This window comes from Mustela lutreola, chromosome 2, assembly GCF_030435805.1.
Source record: "Mustela lutreola isolate mMusLut2 chromosome 2, mMusLut2.pri, whole genome shotgun sequence".
NCBI classification, from domain to species: Eukaryota; Metazoa; Chordata; class Mammalia; order Carnivora; family Mustelidae; genus Mustela; species Mustela lutreola.
The window spans coordinates 156,203,347-156,220,980 of NC_081291.1; the positions used below are offsets into that span (position 1 = coordinate 156,203,347).

At 39.3% G+C, this 17,634-nt stretch overlaps 1 protein-coding gene across 7 annotated transcripts in view; it reads left to right on the forward strand.

The window, feature by feature from the left end:
• Nucleotides 1–1,239: 1,239 nt before the first annotated feature.
• The window catches only part of TFDP2 (transcription factor Dp-2), a 175,494-nt gene continuing 159,099 nt past the window's right edge, over nt 1,240–17,634 (forward strand). For all 7 annotated transcript variants that reach the window (XM_059163887.1, XM_059163886.1, XM_059163888.1 and 4 more), the window contains exon 1: nt 1,240–1,587. The gene's annotated coding sequence lies outside the window, so the exon portion shown is untranslated. The remainder of the gene's footprint in view (nt 1,588–17,634) is intronic.

Sequence of the window (17,634 nt, forward strand, 5' to 3'; positions counted from 1 at the left end):
CAAAGAATACTGCATTTGGCGTTCTTGAACTCCTAGGAGTTTATCTATGTACAATTATGCAGAAATTGTCTCTCCACCCCACCCGGGAGAAAAGTCCAAAGGTGCTCTCTCACCTCCTTCACTTCCTTTTGATATTTCCTTAAATGGCATCTTTTCTGTCGCCTTCCCTAAGCACCCTATTTAATACAAGCCATCCCTCAAAGATCTTTTCTGCTCATCCCCCTCCCCCCATAGCACCTGTCATGTGATAGTTTGCATTTTGCTTACTTCTTTTGCACATTTTCTTTTCCACTCCCTAGAATGTAAGCTCATACGTGATTTTTCACATAGGCACTGAAGAGACAAAATGTTTTAATTTTGAACAAAATGGATAGGTATTTGGGGGCGTGGGCCGCAATTTTCTCTTCAGTTCCAAATGACACAGTGACCTGGTCTGGTTTGGATCTTATTTGCCTGAGTATTTTTTTTTTTTAAAGATTTTATTTATTTATTTGACAGAGAGAAATCACAAGTAGATAGAGAGGCAGGCAGAGAGAGAGAGAGAGAAGCAGGCTCCTCGCTGAGCAGAGAGCCCGATGCGGGACTCGATCCCAGGACCCTGAGATCATGACCTGAGCCGAAGGCAGCAGCTTAACCCACTGAGCCACCCAGGCGCCCTATTTGCCTGAGTATTGAAGAACCACATCTCCAGTGGTCTCTAACCCATTTTCCGGATAGTTAACTACGGGGTGGCCCACACGTGGCCCCAAAGTCACTTGTCCCCACGTTCCTCCCCGCTGCTCCCCGGGGGCGACCCATCAAAGGCCTGGGGACCCAGATACAACCGCCTTAGTTCCTTTTCTCCCAAGAGAGATGGGGTCTTCCTACTTCGGTTCTGGGGGATGGGGTTGGATGGAAAAGTGAAGATTCGGACCCGAGCCCGGGGTAAGGGATGGGGAATGGGCGTGTCTATAAATTTTAGGCCTCAGGCCTGCGGCCCGCACCGCAGGCAGCTGGAAAGCGGACGGCTCCGGTCACCGCGAGGTACCCACTGAGAAGCTCCCGCAAGCCACTGGAGACCCGGGCTGAGCGCTTCAGGTCCCGCCCCTTCACCTCGCCGCCCCCTCCTCTCTTTGGGAGGCCTGGGGGCGGGGTTTGTTTACTCCTTGCACGCACCGCCGACCTGGCCAATCCGTGGGGTGTGGCGCCTTACGTCACGCATACCGAGAGCCAATCGGAGCTCACCGTGCTGCTCCGCCGCCAAAGCTTGCGCGGGGGAAGCGGGGCCGCGGCTGGGTTGGGTGAGGGCGGACGAGGCAATCTGTGAGACGGCCTGCAGCCGCCGCTGCTTCTCGGCACGCGGGCGCGCTCTGACCCTTCCTTTTTGGGCTGCCTCGCCGGCGCATGCACGGTCGGCGTCCCCGGGCCTCGAACTCCAGGGCCTCGCCGGGCAGGCCGCGGATCGCCCACCCCTTCCCCTAGTGTGAATCCGCCGGGACCCGGCCGCCGCCAAGCGCGGGCGCCACAGGAGCGGCGGCGCCAAAGCCGCGCCCCAGGCTCGGAAGAACCGCCCTGAGTGGCAGCCTCGTCCTCTGCAGCCGAACGGCGGTAAGGTCCGGGGCGAGGGCGCGGGGCCGCTGGTCGAGGGCCTCTGGACCCGGCCCCTCGTGTTCCCGGGCAGGTTTCCCTCCCTGCGCGTTGGGGCCCCCTCGGTACCGCTGGTCCCATCTGTTTGTTCCCACGCGTTCGCGCAGGCCTGGCCGAGTAACCCCTGAGTGTCGGGGGAGCGGGGGGGAGTCGGAAACCCGAGAGCGCCCCCCCCCCCCAGCACATTGGGAGGAGGCTCGGTCCCCGTGTCACGCCTCGTGGGAGAGAGGGAGTGCTGCTCTCTACTTTCTCGGTCTGTTCAGGTCTTCAGGGCACAGCGATGGCTTCTGAGGCTGGTTTTCTGACTTTTCCGCCGTTCATGACTCACACGCCTCCATCTGTCTTTACCAGGTGTACTTCAGAGTTAACAGGGCGTTCTGCGCTTCCGAGAATCTTACATCCCGCAGAAGGGAAGTTTTCCCTAAAGTAGAGGATCGCTTTTGGGGCCCACACTCCCTTGAGAGATTCCAGAGCTAAGATGCCTCTCCACAGAGAAGTGTAAAGGTTTTGTAGGCTCTTTCCGAAACACACTTCAGCTAAGTGGATGAGCGCTCAGCCTCTAGTACCAGCTTGTGTTACCTTGGATTGTGTGGTCTCGGGTCTTAATCTGTAAAATAGTAACTGCCTGTTCCAGGTATTTCGAGGAGCAAATGGACCAGTCTGTGGAACGCATTTGGAACCTCGCTCACCGCATATTAAGTGCTCTGCATGAGTTAGGCATTTTTATTATAGTCAGCCGTGAATGCCGGTTCAGAAAAGTGCCCTGCATTGTTGTTTCTCTTTTTCTGAAACAGTTAACAGGCTCATCCTTTTTCATATTTACTCTCGATGCTCCCTTTGAGCCTTTGATACGTTTCTCTTCCTCGTTCTATCTCAGAGGGCTCAGACTCCCTGTCCCACTTATGTGCTCTCTTTTTAGTAAGTCAGTAGCTCATTCTCTTCCTTCCCCTTTTCCCCTAAATCTTAGTTTTATATATTTTCATTTGACTTCTATAGCCTAATTTTTTTCTGGGCCACTCTTCTTTTCTCGTAATGGTTTGAAATTATCTTCACCTAGTAAATATAAAGTTATTCATCTGTTCTCTTTACACTGTAGTCCTGACCCAATCTGTGTTCAAAATGAAATATAAAATAATTTAGTTGATCTGACATTGCATGTTGCTTTCTCATTTCCTTGGTTAGCATATAATTTAGCTAAAGCTTTATCTCTATCCTGTTACTATAATCAGTCTTTAATAGTAGTGCCTATTCTCACATAACACCAGGAGAAAAATCAAATGTGTAGACCTGGGATTCTATCACCCTTGTGTACTGGCTCTGAATGCTTTTGTTATTTATTAGAACATCTTGTGCCTGGAACTGGAGTCTAGTCTACTGGCAGACATGGTGTCTCTAGCTCTGTTCTGGCTGTACAGTTGCAGTTTCAGCAGTGTGGCACCTATATTTAATAAAGGCCCAACACTTACCAAACTTTGTTTTGAGTTCTCTTTATTTCTAGTTGTTTAAGAGGGAAAGCAGAATTTTCAAGCGTGTAATACTTCATATTCTGCAGTCACATAACTTTTTCCCCAACTCTTGTTAAGTGTGTAGTCCGACTGGCACTTTCAGGTTTTCCCCTTGCAGCCAAAAATCTTACCTGTCTGAGCTGAGTTGCTCTCAATACAACTTGAAATTGGATGTATAGATGTTTATGCTTAATGGGAGAAGCATTTGTGGATGAGAATTATACACTAAAAGATACCCTAAAGGATTCAAATATTGTTTTTTAGAATTAGGTATTGAAATGTGAAAGTACTTTTGCTTTTTAAAAATTTTTTTTTCTTAATGATAGAAAGACTGGGTTTGTTTTCTTGCTGTTGATAATTTATGTTTTATAAAAAATGCATGATCTTCACATTGCACCACAGCATTTTAAAGCCCTTTTAGATACTTGAGAGGTTTAGAACACGGTGAGGAGACAGACTAAGCAAAAATTAAATTCATAGTAAAGGTAGTAAATGAGAACCTAAGTATTCTGACTTCTAGTCTATTGTTTGTCTGTCAATCTTAACAGTTAACCCAGAACAAAGGGTAAGAAGGGAGAGTTTAAAATGAAGTTTTAAAAGCAGAGCAGGGAAATTCTTAATATGGGTATTATACTAGATGTTGAGTAGTACAGTACATCAGCATCTCATTTTTAAACTTGAGTATGTTTCTTTTGAAGGTTAAATAATAAGCCATACTATCTAGGAATTTACTCACAGTATACGTCAATTGGCAAATTTTACTTCACTTTTTTTCTTTATCATCATATTTTAGACTTACTGCAAAATGTATCATAATGGATCTCAGGAGAAACTAGAAAGCATAGAGTTGAGTTTTTTAAGTCATAGAATTATAAGTTGTAATAAATTTAAAAGATTATTATATATACTTGCCTTTTCATATTTGAATCCTTTCCATTTTGATCTGAGACATCTTACTGTAGGGGTGGGGCATGAATGGATTTAAAAGTAGATTTCTGAATTCTTATAACAGGATGCAAAATTATATGCATTTGTGTATTTTTTTCTGGAGAGAAGATTCGGAGTTATCTAGTTTCTGAGGCATAGGTATTTGGACATTCGGTGTTTGGGTATGTGATTTCCTTTGCTGAACCAGAAATTCCATCGTCACTAGTTCTTGTTCTGTCTTTTCCATAAGCAGGTTTTCAGATTTTTTGAGATACTTATTGTATTCCATTAATTCTTCTCTAGACAAAATATTCTCCATCTTTAAACTCTTCTGATGATTTTATTGTTTTGCTTTGAGGGTCTTTCCATTACTGATGGCTTATATGTGCATTTTTTTCAGTTCATCCATACTTTTCTTAAAATGTGGTACCCAGAGATATTAACCAGTAGAGAAGACCATAAGTAACCTCTCTGATTTTAAAACATGTACTTTAAGAAAAGATTTGCTTCTTTGGCAACCATATTGCCCTGTTAATTCATAATAATGTCCTGGCTAAGAAGACAGACTCTGGAGCTAGCCTGCCTGGGTTTAAATCCTAGCTCTATAGCTTATCAGCTGGGTGACCTTGGGTAAATTATGTAAACATTTTTTTGGCTGCAGTTTTCTCATCTGTAAATTTTTTTTTTAATTTACTGCATTTTAAAAAAAGGTTTTATTTATTTATTTGGCAGAGAGAGAGCATAGCAGGGGGAGTTGCAGGGAGAGGGAGAAGCAGGCTCACAGAGCAGGGAGCCCAGGGCGCCACTCGATCCCAGGATCCCAAGATCATGACCTGAACTGAAGGCAGACACTTAACAACTGAGCCACCCGGGGCCCCTCCTAAAACGGGGTTTATAGTAGTACCTGTCTCATAGGATTGTAATTCAACATATTATGTAAAGCATTTAGAATGGCCCCTGGCATTTAAGTGCTGCATACATTACCCATTATTACTGATTTTGTAGTCAACTAAAATTCTTGAGTTGTCTGTCTGTGTTCTCCCAGTTCTTTAATAGGATTTTTTTTGGGGGTAGAACTTTATATTTATCCATGTTAAATTTTATCTTGTCAGATTGGTTCCATTCTGTTGAGTTTTTAAAAAAAAAAAAAAAACTGATTTGGTTATATGATAAATATGGGCTTATTTTTTTAACCATAGATTTGATAAACTATACGTTTGATAATGCTGACATTGCCTTCATGCATATCTTACTAAAATGTTGACTAGGCAGGGCTAAGAACAGAGGTTGGCTCTGCTAGAGACCTCTTTTAAGGTTGATTAGAAAAACTCAATTATTTGGCTCATATTGTTCAGACAGTTAGAAATCCCGCTAAGTTAGCATTATTCACCTCAAATATTTCCAATTTTTCACAAGAAATATGCAAGAAATTTTAACAATTGCCTTCCTAAAAGTTGGGTAACTTTATGTACTTCATTTAAAAAAAAAATCCTACCAGATGATTTTATATACTACTAAAAAATCCTATCAGTTCAGTAACTGTCAGGAAAAGAGCCAGTTCTCTATCATTATATGTCCCTAATTAACACTACATTGGACAGTATAAATATACAGGAGGGGCGCCTGGGTGGCTCAGGGGGTTAAGCCTCTGTCTTCGGCTCAGGTCATGATCTCAGGATCCTGGGATAGGGCTCTGTGTTCAGCAGGGAGCTTGCTTCCCCCCCTCTCTCTGCCTACTTGTGATCCCTCTCTCTCTGTCAAATAAATAAATAAAATCTAAAGAAAAAAGGTTGACAGAATCTTCTGTCTCTTTTTTTTTTCTTACATATATCCTGTCTTTAGCCTTATGGCAACCTCTCCTGCCTGCCATAGTTTCTGAACAGTTGCCAGCAGCTATGTGGAAATTCCATCTGGAGCTGCATACCTTGTTGAAGGTTTGCTTGGAACAGTTAGGAATTCTGTCTAATCTTTTCATTTATGTTGAGCTTTGGTTTTCATTAATTCATTGATTAAATTTATTAAATGCCCTTTTACACAGAATACCAGTGTTTGTTTCACCCCATGTGATCTGAGAGAATTTTCTTAATAGAGATGCCTAAAGCAAAAAGGTAATCCTCATCTGTGTCTCTCTGTTCCTACTGTTAACGTAGTCTGGGCCTGCCTCCATTCTTCTCTCCCCTGCAGTAATGGCTTCCCGTTGACCTACCCTCTAATCTTTTTCTGTTTTTAATGCTTAAGCATTACAGCCAGAGTCATCTTTGCTTTTAAAATCTATGGATTTCTTTAAAATCTTTTCTTCCCCATTGGAATAATCTGTAATGATTTAATTAGATTTTTAATTTTCAGTACTTTCCATCTCCCTTAGTTTTTCTGTTTACTGTCCTTTTAAATTCAAACCCCTTACCACCTCACCCCTTTAACCTTCCTCATTCTTAGGGATAATAGGAACCATCAGTCAGATAAGCATGGAGAGACAGTGCCTCCCACCAGCTGGTCTTCGAGTGAGTCACTCTGTAGATGGATACTGGAGTGCTTACTATGTTATAGGCACTCTGTGAGGCACAGAGTTGACAAAGGAACATTACATAACTTTAGCCCTTCAAAAATTCTAAGTGCAGGGACGGGTGCCTGGGTGGCTCAGTCAGTTAAGCGTCCCATTCTTGATTTTGACTCAGGTCGTGATCTCAGGGTTGTAATATCCAACCCCTGCCGAGTTCAGTCTGTGCTCCACTCTCTCTCTCTCTCTGCTGGGCATGGAGCCTGTTTAAGATTTTCTCTCTCCCTCGGCCCCTCCCCCCACCCCAACCCTGCTTAAGCTTTCTTTTGCTCTGGGGGTTGGGGGGGAAGCTAGTGCAGGGAAAGATAGAATAGAGGAAACGATTTGGAGAATGAAAAATCTTTTTTTTTTTTTTAAACACTCAAAAACACAATAATTTTTAACAGATTTTGTGGTACTTAAAAAAAGAGCTAAGTATGTTATTACTGAAGAATGAGTTTGTTAAGGGGACCACTTCAGTCCTAGTTAAGTTAAATCAAATTGTAAAATAGCAAACCTATAAATGTGGGAATTAGTACATATTTCAAAACTGCCAACATAAAATGTTTAATCGAAACTAGTTGCCGAAGGGGGCTGGGAGCCTGGGCAGAAAGCTGTGAAACTGGGAGTGGGAGATACAGGCCTCTAGTTAAGGAATGAGTTAAATCATGGGGATGAAGGTACAGCAGAGACATTATGGTCAGTGGAAGTGTAATAGTGTCGTATGGTGACAGATGGTAGCTGCACTTGTGGTGAGCATAGCATAACGTATAGAGATGTTGAGTCACGATGTTATATACCTGAAACTAATCTAGCATTGTGTCAACTATACTTCAATAAAAAGGTAAATAAAAGTGAAAATTAACAATAAATAAAAACATAAAAGTAGTTATGTAAACCTATTCCCACTTTCTCAAAGGCTCCATCATTTGAAGCATACAATGAGGTGCTGCCTTCAGAAAAACCAAAAAACCAAAATACCGGAGGCACTAACTTCTCTTTTACAGTTCACACGAGAGTGGACACTTAAAAATCAATTTGTTAAGTTTTTCTTCACAGCATCCTTGAAATTGTGATGGTAATATAAAACTACCTGTAAAAGAAAAGGATTTATTAAATGCTGTTCAAAGGAGAGAAAGGTGGTGGTGATAAGCAGTTTCGCTCAGAACACATACAACTAAGAAATGGTGGTCAATAAAGTGACTTTTAGGTTAGTAAGTATTTGGAAAACCTGTCAGATAAGTAATTCTGCACTAATTAATATTTTTAAGCTATAATATCTTGATAAGTAGAAAATTTTGTGAGCATAATGATTATGTATTTTTTTTTTTAAGATTTTATTTATTTATTTGTCAGAGAGAGAGGAGCGAGAGTGAGCACAAGCAGACAGAGTGGTAAGCAGAGGCAGAGGGAGAAGCAGGCTCCTGGCTGAGCAAGGAGCCCGATGCGGGACTCGATCCCGGGACGCTGGGATCATGACCTGAGCTGAAGGCAGCCGCTTAACCAGCTGAGCCACCCAGGCGTCCCTGATTATGTATTTTTAAGTTGGACAAATCAGTATTTACAGGCAACAGAATGTATTACCTGTGCAGTCATCGCAAGAAATATAAACTGAAAATCAGCATGAAAAATAAGATCATTATGGGCGCCTGGGTGGCTCAGTGGGTCAAGCCGCTGCCTTCGGCTCAGGTCATGATCTCAGGGTCCTGGGATTGAGTCCCGCATCGGGCTCTCTGCTCGGCAGGGAGCCTGCTTCCCTCTCTCTCTCTCTCTCTCTCTCTCTGCCTACTTGTAATCTCTCTCTGTCAAATAAATAAAATCTTAAAAAAAAAAAAAAATAAGATCATTATGTATGAAAAGCAATAAAATATTTACTAATGTTAACATTCTGACTAAACTTGCCATTAAATTCATACTATTCCAGACATACTATATCACAGTTATTGTAAAAATAGCTACTAAAGTATTCTCTCTTCCTGAATCGAATTATTTTCTTTTATTGTTATTGTATCAGATCCAGTGGTAATCTTGGGATAATCAGGACTGTTAGATACTACAATTCTAAGGAAGATCTGTTTTGAGTTACTAGTTTTGTAGATGAGTTGAAGTTGGGAAAGAGTTCAAAACAATTGAATTTCCTCTTTTGACATTAAGTGATAAGTTTCAAGAAACTGAAATGCTAAGCAAAGACATATGAAATTAATATTAAGTAAATGACTTTTTAGGAAGGGGTCACTACAACAAAACACTTCTTTCTCATAACAAAGAAATTCCAAGAGAGATGTAAGAGAGAACTAGTAAAGAAAATAAGAGATCTTATTGATATAAGTAGCTCATTGAAAAAATGGAATCCTATTTATAAGACCATTCCTCCATAATCTGCAAAATGTAAAAGATCGCAATATATTTTCTAGGATTAAGTAAGAAGATAAAGATCCACGGTCTGAATATTTTGTATTCATTATGAATTTATAATGGCTTACTTTACCCAGCACCTACTATGTGATAAGGATCTCACTTAATTCTCCCCCAAAGTGTAGGATGTATGTTTAATGCTTTTTATTTTACAGATGAGGACACAAGTTACTTTACTGGGATCAGAAAGGCAGTAATGGCAGAGCTAGGGCTGAAACATGAATCTATATGACTCTAGTGCTAGTCAGTTCACTATATTGCCTTACTAAAATACTGTCCTGGGACTTGAACATTCATCTTAGAACCCAACGGTCTTTATGGCTTCTTCCTTATTGATCTTTCCAGTAGAGTTTCTGTTTTTCTGGAGTGTTGTGAATTCATCCAAATATAAGTGAGTGAGTAATTTGAAAATTAGCCATTGTTTTTGACTGATAATCCTTTTACTGCATCACTGTTTACTAATTTAAAAAATAGTTTCTGTGTAATGTATGTGCTATCTTACATTCAGCTGTATTTCAGTTAATTGGTTAATCATGATTATGAACTGTGTGAATCTATTATACTGATGGGTTTGCTGCAAATGAAAATGAGTACATACTTAGATAAGGCATTAACCTAACTTCTTTGTTACATGAATAATTTTATGTTATTTTAAGGTCTATATTATGTGTCACATGTCCTTTTGAATTGTTCAAAAATTAAATACATGTAGCCTAAAAGAAAAATGAATTTAATGAAATGATGTAAAGTCTTGATGTTGGGATGAGAGAAGAGAAAAAGGCTAAAAGTATTTCCAGAAAGTAAGAAGAATAAAAATATAATTGCAGATAACAGTGACAGTGTTTATTGTTAGTCACAGAGCAGGAGTACGATGTATTTCACAGTCACAGATGCAGTGGCCAGTTCAGTTTATGTGTGGGAAATTGAATAGGTAACAAGAAAGTAAGTGCATTTATTTATTTATTTATTTATTTATTTTTAAAGATTATTTATTTATTTATTTGACAGAGAGAGAGAACAAGTAGGCAGAGAGGCAGGCAGAGAGAGAGAGAGAGAGGAGGAAGCAGGCTCCCTGCCAAGCAGAGAGCCCGATGCGGGACTCGATCCCAGGACCCTGAGATCATGACCTGAGCCGAAGGCAGCGGCTTAACCAACTGAGACATCTAGGCATCCCAGTAAGTGTATTTAAAAGTAAGATTGATGGTGCATATCTTCATCAAAGTAGAATATTTAGCACAGAATGATTTTTTTTTCCCTCTTCGCCTTTAACTCTAGGCATATAATGAAGCATTCGATCAAACTGCTGAAGGGAACTCAGACTGGCTATCTGTGTTATCTTAATATTGAAACTCTCTGACTTATTTAGTACTTATTCCTGTTTCTGTAAAACTCACTCCAGTATTTCACTCTGGAAAGAATCAGTTTGACTCAGATTGGCCTTCAAAGAAAACAGAAAACTATTACATCAATTTGATTTACTTTTACGTAAAACTTCTCTGATTATTTTTTTATCATCTTAACTACTTCAAGGGTAGAATAATAATCCTCAGCCTATCATCTAGATATTTATTAGGCTTCCTAGAACAATAGGCAGAATATGAAGCAGTTTTTGTGTTGTGGCTAAAGCAGTTTTGATGAATTTTACATAGTTAATCTACATCTATTTTAAGTAACCAGTCTGTGTTTGGTATTATTTCTATGTCCAGGATTGGAAGTTCTCACAGTTTATGTTTTCTAGTGGTTCCTGTGTGTGAATCTTACTGTATCCAATATTCCTTATTAAGACTCTTCCTATTTTATCTATTCTTTGTCTTAAGAGTGTGTTCCAGGAGATCAGGTAGGTAAGGATAAGGAAATAAAGTAGGTCAGTTGTGCTTTCTGGATTCTTCTGGGCTTAGGGTCGCAGGTTTGTCTTTTTGGCTTCTTGTATTAATATTTGGCTGTTATCAATTTAAAATTTTTCTTTTCTTTTTTTTTTTTTTAAAGATTTTATTTATTTATGTGACAGAGAGAGAGAGACAGCAAGAGAGGGAACACAAGCAGGGGAGTGAGAGAGGGTGAAGCAGGCTTGCGGCAGAGTAGGGAGGGAGTCCAGTGGGGGGCTCAGTCCCAGGACCTGGGGATAATGATTGGAGCTGAAGGCAGCTGCCTAATGACTGAAACACCCAGGTGCCCCAATTTTAAAATTTTTTAAGAGAAAGATTCTCTTCATATTTTTAGTCCCATTCTCCAGAGTTAAACTCTTGGTTTTTTTTTTTTTTTTTAACTGCACTTTTTATTGAAAAGTGGTAGATTTTTAAAATTGCACAGATTTTCACTAACTAAATAACAGCTGTGTAACCAGCACCCTAGATCCAGAAACAGACCATTACCAGTACCATAGAATCCCTTTGCAGTCATGAATGCTTCTAGAGAACTACCCTAACTTCTAAGAGCACGGATTGGTAAATAACCATAACCACATCTACTTTTAGTCCTTTTGATTGTTATCACTTTTTAATTTAATTTAATTTATTTATTTGATAGAGATCATAAGTAGGCAGAGAGGCAGGCAGAGAGAGAGGAGGAAGCAGGCTCCCTGCTGAGCAGAGAGCCTGATGCGGGGCTCCATCTCAGGACCCTGGGATCATGACCTGAGCCAAAGGCAGAGGCTTTAACCCACTGAGCCACCCAGGCGCCCCTGATGGTTATCACTCTTAATGGTATAATTATTGCTCTGTTTCTTAAAAAAAAAAAAACTTTTTATTTTGAACTAATTTTAGAACTATAGGAAAGTTGTAAAAGTTGTAGAGAGAGTTTAATTATGTCCCTCAGCCCATTTCCCCTAATGTTAACGTTTTATATAATTGTAGTATAATTATTAAGAGTAAGAAACTAACATTGGTATGATATTGTTAGCCAAACTACAGACCATATTTGAATTTCATCAGCTTTTTCACTAATGACATTTCCTGGTCCAAGATCCTGTGCAGGTTCCCATATTGCATTTTTTTTATTTTTTATTGAGCCACAGTACAAAGTTTATTGAGTGATAGTACAAAGCTCCCGAAGATGGAGGGGACCCAAGAGAGTTGCCCCCCACATTGCATTTAGTTGTTACTTCTATTTAGTCTTCTCTTTTGCCTAACAGTCTTCAGTTTTTCTTTGTTGCATGACTTTGACACTTTTGAAGAGTACTGATTATGTATTTTTCAGAATGTCCTCTATTAGGGTTTGTCCATTGTTATCTCATAGAAGTGCAGTTATGCATTTTTGATAAAAAATACCACAAAGAATAATGTGTCTTTCTTTCACAGAACATCATATCAAAGGGTTAATCATGTCAATATATTTTATCATTAGTGATGTTTACTTGGCCACTTGGTTAAGTTGATGGATGCCTAGCTTCATTTTTTTACATCCAGATCTTTAATCCTTAGGAATTTATTCTGGCATATGGAGTGAGATATGGCTCTAATTTTATCTTTTTCAAAATGGCTACCTAGCACTTTTTATTAAAAAGTTCATCTTTTTAACTGGTACAGAAAAGCATTTGAGGGAATCCAGCACTCTTTTTTGACAAAAACACTCGACAAACTAAGAACAGAACAAAGCTATCTCGACATAATAAAGGCCATATATGGAAAGCCCACAGCTAACATCATACTCTGTGGTGAAAGACTAAAAGCTTTTCTTCTAGAGGCACCTGGTGGCTCAGTCAGTTGGACGTCAGACTCTTGATTTCGGCTTGGGTTGTGATCTCGGGGTCATGGAATTGAGCCCTACGTGGGGCTCTGTGCTAGGCAGGGAGTCTGCCTGGGATTCTTTCCCTCTGCCCCTCTGCTTGTGCAGTGTATGTGCCCTCTGTCTGTTTCTCTCTCTCTTTCAAATAAATCTTAAATAAAAGTTTTTCTTTTAAGTTCAGAAATAAGACAGGGATGTCTGCATTTACCACTTCTGTTTAACATAGTACTGGAATTTCTAGCTAGAGCAATTAGGCAAGAGAAAGAAATAAAAGACATGTAAATTGGAAAAAAGAAGCAAAGTGGCCTCTAATTAGACAATAAGATCTTATATGTAGAAAATCCTAAAGATTTTGTATACAAAAACCTGTTAAAACTGATAAGTTCAGCAGAGTTGCAGGATAAAAAATAAAAAATCAGTTGCATTTCTGTACACTTACACAGTGAACAATTTTAAAGGAAATTAAGAAGATTCCATTTAGGATAGCTTGAAAAAGAACGAGATACTTGGTATACTACTACACTGAAAGGTACAAAACATTGCTGAAAGAAATTAAAGAAGACACAAATGGACAACCTGGTCATGGATTGGAAAACTTAATATTGTTAAAAGACACAAAATGATGTACAGATTCAATGCAGTCCTTATCAAAATCCCAGTGATGTTTTTTATGGAAATAGAAAAATCCATCCTCAAATTCATATAGAATCTCAAGGGAACCTAAGTAGCCAAAACAATTTTGAAAGAGAACAGAGCTATAGGACTCACCCTTCTCAGTTTCAGTACTTATTGCAAAGCTTCAGTAGTCAGACAGTTAATCAATGGAATATAATGGTCCAGAGTAAACCCTTGCATATATGGGCAGTTGATTTTCAACAAGGGTGTCTAGACCCTTTAATGGGGAAGTGGCAGCCTTTTCAACAAATGATGTTGGGGAAACTGGATATCCACATGAAAACGAATGAATATGGACCTTTCTTTATACCATACATAAAAATTAACTCAAGATGAATCAGTTTAAGAGTAAAACTACACAACTCTTAGAAGAAAAAGTAAGGAAGAAACTTCATGACATTGAATTTGATAAAGATTTCTTGGACCGGGGCACCAAGGCGGTACTGTATTTGTTCAAGCGTCGATTCTTGATTTTGGTTCAGGTCATGATCTCAGGGTTTTGAGATTGAGTCCCACATGGGGTTCTGCACTCAGTGTGGAGTCAGCTTGAGATTTCTTTCTCCCTCTCTCTCTGCCCCTCCTGCTCTCTCTCTCTTAAATAAATAGATAAATAAATATTTTTTAAAAAGATTTCTTGAACCTGATATCAAAAGCGTAAGTGCCAAAAGTAAAAATAGGTAAATTGGACTACATCAGAATTTAAAACTTCTCTGCATCAAAAGACACCATCAACAGAGTGAAAAGACAACCTGTGGAATGGGAGATTTGTAAATCATATATCTCTTAAGGAGTTAATTCTAGAGTATATAAAGAAATTCTTCCAAAAAACAACTAACCAACCTGATTGAAAAATGGAAAAGGACTCGAGTAGACATTTCTCCAAAGAAGATATACAAATGGCAAACCAGCATATGAAAACATGCTCAAAGCACTAATTACTAGGAAAATGCAAATCAAAATCACAAGAGATAATCACCTCACATTTTTTAGGATGGCACCTATAAAAAAAAAAAAAGAGAGAGAGAGAGAGAAAAAAATAGTGTTGGCAAGAATGTGGAGAAATTGGAACACTGTGTTGGTGGGAACATGAAATGGAACAGCAGCTACCATGGAGAACAGTTTGGAAGTTCCTCAGAAAATTAAGAATGGAATTACCATATGTTTCAGCAATTCCATTTCTGGGTATATACTTAAAAAAAGTGGAGTTTTGGGGTGCCTGGGTGGCTCAGTTAAGCATCTGACCTTTGGTTTTGGTTCAGGTTATGATCTTAGGGTCATGAGATTGAGCCCTCCCTGCATCACGCTCTGCACTCAACACAGAGTCTGCTTGAGATTTTCTCTCTCTCTGTCCCTCCCTCCGCTCATATACATGTACACACAGACTCTTTCTCTCAAATAAAATCTTTTAAAAGAAGTAGAATCTTGGGTGCCTGGGTGGCTCAGTGGGTTAAGCCACTGCCTTCGGCTCAGGTCATGATCTCAAGGTCCTGGGATCGAGTCCCACATCAGGCTTTCTGCTCAGCAGGGAGCCTGCTTCCCCCCCCCTTCTCTCTGCCTGCTTCTCTATCTACTTGTGATTTCTCTCTGTCAAATAAATAAATAAAATCTTTAAAAAAAAAAAAAGAAGTAGAATCTTGAGGTATTTGTGTACCCATGTTTACAGAAGGTGGAAGCAACCCATGTGACCATCAACAGAAGAATGGATAAGCAAAGTGTGACTTACACATACAAAAAAATATTATTCAGACTTAAAAAAGGAAGAAAGTTCTGACACATACCATAACATGGATGAATCCTGAGGACATTATACTAAGTGAAATAAGCCAGTTTCAAACAGATAAATACTGTATGATTCTACTTATATTCTACTTAAAGTAGTCAGAATCGTAGAGACAGTAGAATGGTGGTTCTCAGGAGCTGGGGGATGGGAATACGTGGAGTAACTGTTTAATGGTTATGGAATTTGTTTTTCAAGATGACAAGAGTTCTGGAGATAAGTTACATGAAATGTGAATATACTTGATGCTGCTAAACTTTACACTAAAAAATGGTTAAGATACTAAGTTTTAGGGTTACCTTACTAGCTCAATTTATAGAGCATGCAACTTTTTAAGTAGTCTTAACTTTTTAAGTAATCTTTAAGTAGTCTTCACCTGAATTGAAGCCTAGCTTCACTTGAAGGCTTGAATGCACAGCCCTGAGATCAAGACCTGCGCCAAGATCAGGAGTTGGATGCTCAGCTGATAGAGCCACCCAGGCACCCCAAGCATGCAAATGTTGGTCTTGGGATGAGCCCAGGTTGGGTGTGGAGCCTACTTAAAAAAAAGAAAACAAAAAGATAGTAAATTTTATGTTGTATTTTTTTTTAAGATTTTATTTATTTATTTGACAAAGAGAGATCACAAGTAGGCAGAGAGGCAGGCAGAGAGAGAGAGGAGGAAGCAGGCTCCCCGCCGAGCAGAGAGCCCGATGTGGGACTCGATCCCAGGATCATGACCTGAGCTGAAGGCAGCGGCTTAAACCACTGAGCCACCCAGGTGCCCATGTTGTATGTTTTTTACCACAATTTTAAAAGTCATCTGGGAAAAAAGTCCACCTTTACTCAGTGATTAGAGATGCCACCTTTGTCAGATACAAAATTTTCATATATATTTGGGTCTAATTCTGGACTTCTGTATTGTGTCACTGACCTGTTAGTCTATTCATGCATCTGTACCACAATATTTTAATTACAGAAACTATATAGTATTTTTAATGTCTGGTAAGGCTGTTTCCATATTTTTTTGGTACTTTCTTGGTTATTCTTGAATGTTTTCCATATCAACTTTATTTTGTGTAGTTTTTACTTAAAAGATTTTATTTATTTATTTGACACACAGAGATTACAAATAGGCAGAGAGGCAGGTAGAAGGAGAGGGAGAAGCAGGTTCCCTGCTGAGCAGAGAGCCCAATGTGGGACTCGATCCCGGGACCCTGGGATCATGACCTGAGCCAAAGGCAGAGTCTCAACCCACTGAACCACCCAGGTGCCCCAGTTTGTTTTTTTGTTGTTGTTTTTGGTTTTGTTTGTTTGTTTGTTTGTTTTAAGCAGGCTCCATATCCACTGGGGAGCTTGAACGTAAGACCCTGAGGTCAAAAGTCACGTATTCTACTGAGTTAGTCAGCCAGGCGCCCCTCTATACCAACTTTAATATCAACTTGTCTCACCTCATAAAATGGCTTGTTAGTATTTTTGGGGGGATTACATTGAATGTGTAAAATTAGGGAGAATTTACATCTTTATAATGTGCAGTTGTCTTACCCAAGAATAGGATATATCTTTCCATTGTTCATGTCTTTACTGTCTTTTAGGAGTTTTAAAAAAATTTCCTCAAATAGGTTTTTTTTAAAGGTTTTTTTTATTGAGAGAGATAATTCACATTAAAAAATTTACCTTTTAAACTGTACAACTCAGCCATCTTTCATATATTCCAGATATGTGCAACAGTCACCACTACCTAATTCCAAAACATTTTCATCACCCCAGGAAAAAATGATGTTTCCATTAATAGTACTCCCCATCCCCTTCTCTCTCCTGCCCTTGACAACATATCTACTTTATGTTTCTATAGATTTTCCTACTCTGAATATTTCCTATAGATTGAATCATACAACATGTGACCTTTTGTGACTGGCTTCTTATAGCTAGCATAGTATTTTGTAGGTTTTTACTTCTGTAACATGTATTAGTACTCCATCGCCATAATACTCTGTTGTGTGACTGTACCACATTGTGTTTATCCATTCATATTAGTTGGTGGACATTTGGGTTTATTCACACTTTCTGTGTGAATAATTAAAATTATTCATTTACATTCATTTATAGGCTTTGTGTAAACAGATGTTTTCAGTTCATACCTAAAACTTGTGTAAGTTTTTTACATTTCTTGTAATCTGTTCTTAGGTATTTCATCTTTGCTATTGAGTTGTCTCTACCATTATAATCCTACTACTTACTGATTTTTGTTTTTGTATTTTTGTTGTTGTTGTTGTTGCTGCTGCTGCTGCTATACATAAGTTAAATTCAACTGTAATTTAACATTGTTCTGTTCTTGCCTGGTTTTGGTGTAGAGGTTATGCTGACCTCATCAAACAACGTGTTGTTTAGAAGAGAGTACTTTGGAAGAGATGTGTATTCTTTTATTTGGGGGACAGGTTTCCATATATGTATCTTAGATCAAACTTACT